This window comes from Sciurus carolinensis (assembly GCF_902686445.1).
Source record: "Sciurus carolinensis chromosome 14 unlocalized genomic scaffold, mSciCar1.2 scaffold_115_arrow_ctg1, whole genome shotgun sequence".
Lineage (NCBI taxonomy): Eukaryota > Metazoa > Chordata > Mammalia > Rodentia > Sciuridae > Sciurus > Sciurus carolinensis.
Window position 1 is genome coordinate 2955441 of NW_025920107.1, and position 9215 is coordinate 2964655.

General features: G+C 38.6%; 1 pseudogene; it reads right to left on the reverse strand.

The window, feature by feature from the left end:
- Window positions 1–209: 209 nt before the first annotated feature.
- Window positions 210–848, reverse strand: LOC124973285 (homer protein homolog 1-like; annotated as a pseudogene).
- Between the last annotated feature and the right edge of the window lie 8367 nt (window positions 849–9215).

Genomic DNA, 9215 nt, shown 5'->3' on the forward strand with positions numbered 1-9215 from the left:
ATTAACAGTATTTTGTTTCACTGAAAAACAACTCCTCTGTAATTAGGTCTATACTCCTTTTTCTACACAGGTAAAGGAAATGTTTGCTCTGGCCCATCCAGACAACTATAAACAATAAATTAAAAGAAGTCTGACCTGGAATTTTTCACTCAAAGTTTATAAATTCTGAAGTAACTACAGAGTTTCTGAAACAAAATACATTCCCATATTTACACATTATACTTAACCATGATTGGTGAATGGAATCTGTACCTAGGTTAAAAGGACAATGCATTCTGAGTTGGTTCAGCCCTTAGCTCTGAGTTCTATGTCCCATCATGTGTTCTTTCATCTTCTTTTCCATTGATACTTCATGGTGTTAAAGGAGACTGAAGAGTCCACCTGCTGATTGCTGTGAAGGTGTACTAATAAGTTCCATCTTCTCTTGGGATTTCTCCTTTGCTAGTGGAGCAGTTTCTTTAAACTCCTGACACTGTTCTACAAATTTTGAAAGATGATGCTCAGAAGAGAATCCCTAATCCATAAAATGTGTTTGCTGGGCTGAAGGCCCACTGGCCAAACTTCTGAGATGTTTTAGTAAGTGTCCTGTTTGGAGCGATGGTGCTATTTACTGTTGCCTTTCAGTCATCTAAACTGATTATCCTACACTTTTCTTGTGCCATCATAAAAATAAGTCACAGTAACCGTGTGCTTGCTGATGGCTGCCCAGTTCTTCCTGTGTTTGGGTCAATCTGGAAGACAGGAGTTCCAGTGCTGAAGATAGGTTTTCCCCCACTTTGCCCAATGAAAATCTGTTGTGGAGTTTCTGTTACTATGCTATGGAATAACTTCCAAAGGAATTTCTCCATTTGCTACTTCACAGTTGCTTTCCACTCCCCCCCCCCATCCTTTACCAAAGATATTTCAATGATGCTGATAATTCAATTATTTCTCTTAGGACAAATTATTTCTCTCATCAGTACCAAAACCTTCAAACAGAGGTGGCATTTGCTTATTAAGAGTTAAAATGCTGCCTGGAGGAGATAGCGTCAACTGTATCCCACAAAATGAGTGTATAGTAGGAAAATGCAGAAGCCCCCCTCGCGGAGTCCTCTGAAAAATGAGTTTGCTGGTCATTTTGCTCATGTTCTCCACAACACTCAGGGAGGGTCTGCTAATTCAGCCTTTTTGGTGCTAAGGCTGTGGGTTCAAATTTCTTCACCACACCACGTCCCTGGGGATGAGCTGTGCAACCCAATGTGCCACATTTTAATAAAAATCCTAAAAACAGTAATGCCATTCTTTCCTGTGCTCACATTAGAAAAAAACTCCATAGAACAATCTCCTTGAAGTGCAAACCCAGCTGCTTGCAGCGTTCAGGGTACTCCACAATGGAATCTGTCTTTTTAATTTCCCCCTAAGACTTGGAACGGAAAGGAGGTGGGGAGGAGAAAGAGAAGGTTGTGCTGGGTGGATTCATTCTCTTAAGAGTAAAAAGGAGCCATTTTCAGGAGAGATGGGTGCCTAGTGCACGCCTGGGAGCAGGACATGGGGTGGATCCCAACTCCCTCAGCCCCTTCTTGCCTGGTGCCTCCAAGCTCAGTGGAGGCCAGCTTGCTTGTGCCTGGCTCTTCATCAGAGGCTGGCCCCTCTTCACTCTTCTCTCTAGGAAGCGATTCTGCAGTTCCTGCTGGTGGGGAATGAATGAAGAAGAGAGCCACGCTCGATCTTTCCCCTGGCTCTCTGCCCCAAGCTCCTGGATAGCACAAGTGGAGGTGGAGGGCGCTGAAGAGGTGACTGGCACAAGCCTGAGCTGAGGTGGGAGGCTAACTCCACGTTGGGGGCAGGGAGCAAGGCTGGAAACTTTGGGAGAACCACAGCTCCAGAGCCCCTCTGCTCTCTCTCATGCTCCGCGCACCCTCCACCCCCAACAGGCCACCTCACATTGCTGGCGCCTGCTGTCTCCTCACACTTGCCTCACCACCTGCCTCCATAGGGCTCCTGCTCCCGCTGAGCAGAGCAATGCCAGCCTCAGCAGCCTGAAGCCACCGCTGCCTCTGCCTCCAAGGTCCCGCATGCAGAGTAGAGGACACTGCTTCCCGGATAGGCGCTGCTTGCTGGATCAGCACCAGGGGCGCGAAGTGAGCAGGCAGCTCAGTGGGCTGCAGGGGGCAGGTATGATATATCTAAGGGGCCTGTTCCTGAGACGTCTTATGGAGAATGCCATTTGGATAGCAAAATTTATTAAATGACAACGTGATCACTGTAGCTCTTTCCTCTATTTATCAGAAATAAACCTTTCGTTCTCAGAGCATACTAATTACAATTCATGAGCCTGTTCTTCAAGATCAATTTGGTAATCCACTTTCCATTTTAATTTTGCTATGATTAGTGACTTTACTGATAGAAATGAATAGATTCTTGAGAGGGGTCAAATGAAAAAAATAAATCTGTGTGGATATGTCTTGTAATTATTGTCATCATTATCATTATTTAATACTGGGGATTGAATCCAGATGCACTTAACCACACGGTTACATCACTAGTCCTTTTAATTTTTAACTTTGAGACAGGGTCTCACTAAGTTGCTTAGGGCCTTGCTAAATGGCTGAGGTTGGCTTTGAAATTGTGAGCCTCCTGCCTCAGTCTCCCAAGCCACTGAGATAACAGGTGTGTGCCACCATTCCAGGCCTAAATCTAGTAATTCTAAAATATCCCTTTAAAAGCAATAGTTAGAAAAAATGAAAAAATTTAAAAAATATGAAATATTTTTATTAAAATTCAAACCCAAGAAACCAAAGGCCAAATGTTTTCTCTGAAAAAAAAGTTTATAAAACAATAGAACAAAATCTGTTTGAATGCTGAAGATTGACTCTAGTTTGTGTCTCAATTGAATTTGCTCTTTGAGAGTGTAATGAACTAAGTAGAAAACTTTTTTCCCTATTAACATATGTAAGTATCCTTGAGGAGTGGAGGCAAGCCCATTTGTTGGTGAGCATAAGTGTTTGATAACAATTATTCTAATAAATTGTCCTTTTCTCATTTTCCAGGTCATCTGTTCACTCATTTTTTTTATTGTGCCCTTAAAAAGGTATCATCTTATTCCTTTATATTATACAGTCTTCCTGAATCCACTCCTTCTCTTGTATTAAAAAAAAAAATGGGGATTCAGTTGTTCAAAATGCTAATGTCTATTTTATTTGATTTACTTTTGTTTTTGGTAATGGGGATTGAACCTAGGGGTGCTTAACCACTGAGCCACATCCACAGCCCTTTTTTATCTTTTATTTAGAGACAGGGTCCCAGTGAGTTACTAAATTGCTGAGGTTGATAAACTCCTGATCCTTCTGCCTTAGCCTCCCAAGCTGCTGAGATCACAGGTGTGCACCACCACGCCTGGCTAATGTCTATGTTTTTAAAAACTGAACAGTAAATTGTGTTGATCCATCACTAAAATTGGAACTATCAATTGAAAGACAAATATAGAGAGCCCCAAGTTTTATTGTTTAGATGCTGCTTTTCCAAATGTGATTTAAATTTCTCACATTGGTCTTTAATGATATACATTATTCTCATTTCAATTTAATTTTCTTGAGCAGTATTTGTGATGAAATGCATTGATGTAAACACATAAGCATGATAATGTGTCTATATATAGCATATAGTTGCAGTTTTCTCTTTCATTTGGAACACAGCATTGTGAAAGACACCTTGTGGGTAATTTAGCATTTACTGTATGCCAGTTACTATCCTGGACATGGGGATAAACCCACTCCTCTGGCTTTATTTTTTGATAGTTCTAGTGGAACTTTTGTCTCCATCTCAGTGTCTGTACTTAGAGTAACCTATCCCATAAAGATGCTCAATTCCCCTATGTCATTTTCTTTCTCATAATCTCTAAGTGTTATGCCAACATGGAATAATTTTCATATCCCTCAATAGAGGAAGAGGGGGTATCTTATTTTAGGGTAGGAAAACAATATGAAAAGCTAAGTGACTCATACAAAGTCATAACATAAGTCAGTGGTTGAATTTGGACAGATCTAAATTAAAATCTTTGTAAAACATTTTGGTATATTTTAATTATGGGTAGTATAGGGATTCATTACACTATATTCGTATAGTCACATAACATAATTGGATTAATCTCATTCCCCAGTACTTTCCCTTTCCCTCCCTACTTTCCTTCCAACCTTTTTGCAGTACTCTGCTAATCTCTCTTCTATTATTGCTTTTATTTTAGTTAGTGCATTATAGTTATACACACACACACAATGACTCACTGTAGTATGTTTATACATGAACATAGCATCATTTGGTAGATTTTGTACCTAAGACTTCTTTACGTCCTCCTTTCCTCCCTTCATCTTGATTCTCATCTTCTCTTCTATTGGTCTTTTTCTATTTGCCTGAGACACCTTTTTTCTTATTCCCCCAATCCTGAGCTTCCACATTCAAACTTTGACTCTCTGAGTCTGGCTTCTTTCATGTAGAAGATAAATCAAACACTTTTAATATGATTTTTCTTCTTTAAGTACTTGTATTAATTATTAATATTGATTTTCATCTGAATCCACAAATATAGGAAAGAAAAGAAACAAGAATAATCCTTAATTTTTTCTTGTCTTTCTTTTTGTGCAGTGAGGGGGAGAAATAACAGAGAAATAAAATTGAAATGTATATATTAAGTTGGTCAATGGAGATTATCTCTATACTGCCTCTTAATTATTTTGAAGAAAGGAAGTAAGACTAATTGATTTTGCAATGAACTAAGCTGTGCTACATTTTACACAGGGAATACTGCTAATCAGTTATCAAAATTGGGACTAAGAAAATCATTAACATAGGATTTTAAAAATAGATATTTCAAAATTAGAAACATTTTATAGGCCATACAACTAAATAAGTTATGTAGATAAAACAAAGGAAATATCCTCTTTAGCGTGGATATTTTCAGTACTAATCACTAGTTCAGCATAGACTGTTTCTGTTGTTGTTTTCATTTATTTATTTTTTTGACTGCATATTATCACATGGTAAATAATTTAAATTCCATGAAAGGTGAACAGCTTTTATAGTGTTTGAAATTACCCATAAGATTTGATTCATTTCCTTAAAACCATTTATTTTTAAAAACAGTTTTCAAGAAATTTGTAGCAAATAGTCAAATTATTTTAAGAAATAATATTGGTTTTTGAAAGAAAATGGACTTGTGCCAGAACAGAACTTGTGCCATATAAAAGTAATACCTTTTAGCAAGGAGCTATTGTCACCCCTCACCTCTGTGACAAGAACTAAAACTGAGTTTTCATATAATTATTATTTCCTGTAAGAATCAATTAAAAATAAAATGGGCTTATATAAACAAAAAAATCAAGATTTTATTATCAAATGTATGCTAGTGTATTAAACATAAAAGAGGGAATAAGATTCCTGTGTCTTGGAATTGCTTACCTCTTACTTGTATCATTGTATAAACATATTGCAAGATGTTGGGAGATGCTGCTGAATCCTGTGTGTTACAGTCACTTCAGGGTGGAGCCTTACACTATTCAACTTTATGGAAAATGAAAGTCTTATTGATATTGTTCACCACAGTTTCTCAAATCCAGGTATAAGTTTCTGGTAAAGTTCTGGAATAGGTCAAACTAAAAAAAAATAAATTAAAACAAGGATGTTGGTTATTTTTAAAAAAAAATATTAAATGGAAAAGGTAAAATGGCTATTAATTTAATATATTTCTAAGAAAACAATATAAATTAAAATTAGAAATATTTTTGACTTTGCTTGTGATCCAAATTGAATCAAGCATTTATTGTGTTACAGCATTCAAGGTTATTTTGATGCCATGGAAAAAAAGATACAAAAGTATATTTTCAAACTAACACTAGTATAAAACACTCACCTTTTATGCCTTAAAAGTTTAGGTTCTTATTTTATATTTTATTTCATTGTGTTTAACAGTGTACCAGTACCTACATTTGCAATGATGAACTATTTCCTTTTATTTTATCTTTGTTGTTCCATTGATATCTCCTTTATACCAAATAAAAATGAAGCCTCATTTTTCTGTTATACATGCTCATACCTTCTTGACCACAGAAATTCCTTTGAATTCACTGAAAAAGACCTATAGAGGTTGGATAGGCAAGACAAGAATCTGGCATTTAACACATAGAACATGCTCAAAATAGTAATGATTCAATTTGTAGATAAGAAAGGAAAAAGAAGAGTAATCTAATTTTATTCTTAGCTATTTTTCTAACTATGTCTGGTTCATGTGTATAATATTTTCTCAAAATAACTACTATTTTACCTTGAATTTTTGAAAACTAAAGACAGCATAAAATTTAAGTGCATCTGACTTTTCATGCTTCCCCAGACAGCTATGAAGAATAAAAAAATTAGAGGCTATAGCTCTAGTGTTAGTTGGTGAGGCAACATACATATAAATAAATTTCTACCACTATTTTCTCCCTTTCCCTGTTTTTCTTCCCCTCAACCCCAAATCTTTATGTTCCAGTACCGGAGCAAGATTCCTGCCTGGTATACAGTGATATATTTATAAGCAGACACCTGTGAAGAAATTATACACTGTCCATCTAGACAGGTTTTGTTACACTTTACCTATTGATGGAACAGTTCCATATATAAAGTTTATACATCAAAATCTTTGAATTTGACCAGACTGTCCATTAATTCCCCTCCAAAAAAAAGTATTTATTTTCAGCTATACTTTACTGTTGAGGGCCATCTTGGACAAGATGGCACCTGGCAGTGAGTCAAAGGGCACTGGATACCAAAATAAGGAAGTGCCCAAAAAGGTTGCTTGCCTACTAGTTCCTTGGAGACTTATGACATGTTGACTACAGGCTCCAGGATTGGCTATCTAATATCATGCCGGGAGTGGACAGTTCGTGATTCATATAGTGCTATGCTGATATTCCTCTGCATGCTCTCCTGTGTGAGAGAAAGCTTTGCTATAATTGGCTGATAAGCTAAGAGCCTGGGGGAGGAGAGAGGGAGAGGGTAGAAGAAGGGAGATAGTGGCAGAACAAAGGAGGCAGGAAAACAGGGAGGACACAATAAATCTGGTCAACTAAAGATTGGTGGTGTCTCCTTTCTCCATGCTGGTTCCACCGGACAGAACAAGTGGTGGCCTGCACAGGGAACTTCTTCCTCTTTCTGCATTCTCCCACATAAGTAACTTAAAGTAAGCTATAAGAAAACTAAGTAACTTTAGGTAAGCTATAGGAAAACTGTAGGATAACCCCGGTAAAGGGAGGCCACATAACCCCGGTGAAGGGAGCCTGCATAGCCCGGTAAAGGGAGATCTCGTAACTCAGGATGGGGTCACAAGTGTCAAGAAATCAAATGATAGGAATCATACAATATGTACTTAAGTCTAATGGAACTGCTGTAAAATGATCTACTGTAACAGCATATGTAACTACACTGGCCAAGGTTAGTCCTTGTTTTTTGGAAGAGAGAGTCCTAAATATTCCACAATGGAAACATGATAAAGAGGATCTTATTAAAGCAGAAAAGCAATCCCCATTACCTAGAGGTACTTTTCCCATGTGGCAGCTCATTAAGGAATGTCTAACATCTAAAAAAGGTAAAATAATAACTTTAGTAAAAAAGGAAATATGTGTCTGGAAGAGATAAAGAAACAACTAAGTGTAACTTCTCATAAAGAGGAAGAGGAGGAGGAGGGGCTTACTGGGGGGAATTAGAAAGAGCATCAAAGACACGGTCGCCCCCATCAGTTATATCGGGAAGGAATACCAAGCCCTTCCTGGAGGCAGTCATTCCCCCTCAAGTAGCCTGCCTCCTATATCCCCCAAAGTACCCTTGGGAGGAGTTATCTTATGCTATAAATCAGATGAGTTTTTTACCAAGGGGAGAAATCCCCCTTAAGGAAACCTCAGCAGTCCCACAAATCTTCCCTGTGCTAGGGGACCAAAATAGACAAAGATTCCACCAACCTCTGGATTTCAAAACAGTAAATAATTTAAGGAAGCAGTGGCTACGTATGGTCCACAGGCCCCATTTACAATTAGTATGTTGGAATCAGTACTGGGGCTAAATTTATGCTGGAAGATTGGAAAAGGCTATGTAAAGCTGTGCTATCAGGGGGGCAGTACCTAGTGTGGAAAACTGCATGGCAGGAAGCCTCATTAGAAATGGCACGCCATAACACTGCCACAGGCTTTTCTCAAAGAAATGTAGAAATGCTAACAGAAGAAGGAAACTATGAAGGTATTCAACAGAAGATTATTTATGATCCTGGGGTATATGCACAAATTGCTGCTGCTGCCACGAAAGCCTGGAAGTTAATTCAAGGGTCAGGAGATTTACAGGGGCAGTTGTCTAAGGTGATTCAGGGGAGTAAGGAACCATTTGCAGATTTTGTTGATAGACCAATCCAAACAGCTACTAGAGTATTTGGGGATTCAGAACAAGCTATGCCCTTAATAAAAAAAAAAAATTAGCTTATGAGCAAGCAAATAGATGGTGTAAAGAAGCTATAAGACCATGGAAAAATAAAGATTTAAGTACCTATATAGAGGTCTTCAGGGATATCAATGATGCAGTCATTACAGGACAAGTAATAGCTGCTGCTCTTCATGGCCAAATCAGGGACAATCAAGAACTAAAGGAATAATATGCATTAAGTGTGGGCAAGAAGGGCACTTCAGAAGAGACTGCCCTGAAGGGCCCACAGTATTAAAGCCCAGGGGAACACCTAAGACTAGAGAACAGCAAGGGACAAATCAACCTGCCCCAGGTCTATGTCCCTGGTGCCAGAAAGGAAGGCACTGGGTGAGATTTTGTACATCAAGAATTGACATAGAGAGAAATCCTCTTCATACCCAGTCAAAAAACAGCCAGGGGTCCCAACCCAGGGCACTCAAATATACGGGACCTTTCAGAATCCCATAGTCCAGATCCCCACTCACAATCCTTTCCAACTATCTCCTTGTTGTCCCGAGGAACATCAGGGAGTGGGAGATTGGACCTCTGTGGCTCCAATGCACTTGTTCTAACCCCAGAGATGGGAGTACAAGTGGTCCCCACGGGCATACATGGACCACTCCCTGAGGGCACAGTAGGATTATTGTTGTGGCGGAGTTCCACAACTCTGTCAGGATTACAAGTATTTCCAGGAGTCATTGATTCTGATTATACTGGGGAAATAAAGATTATGTTATCTTCCCCTCAAGGGGTATCTG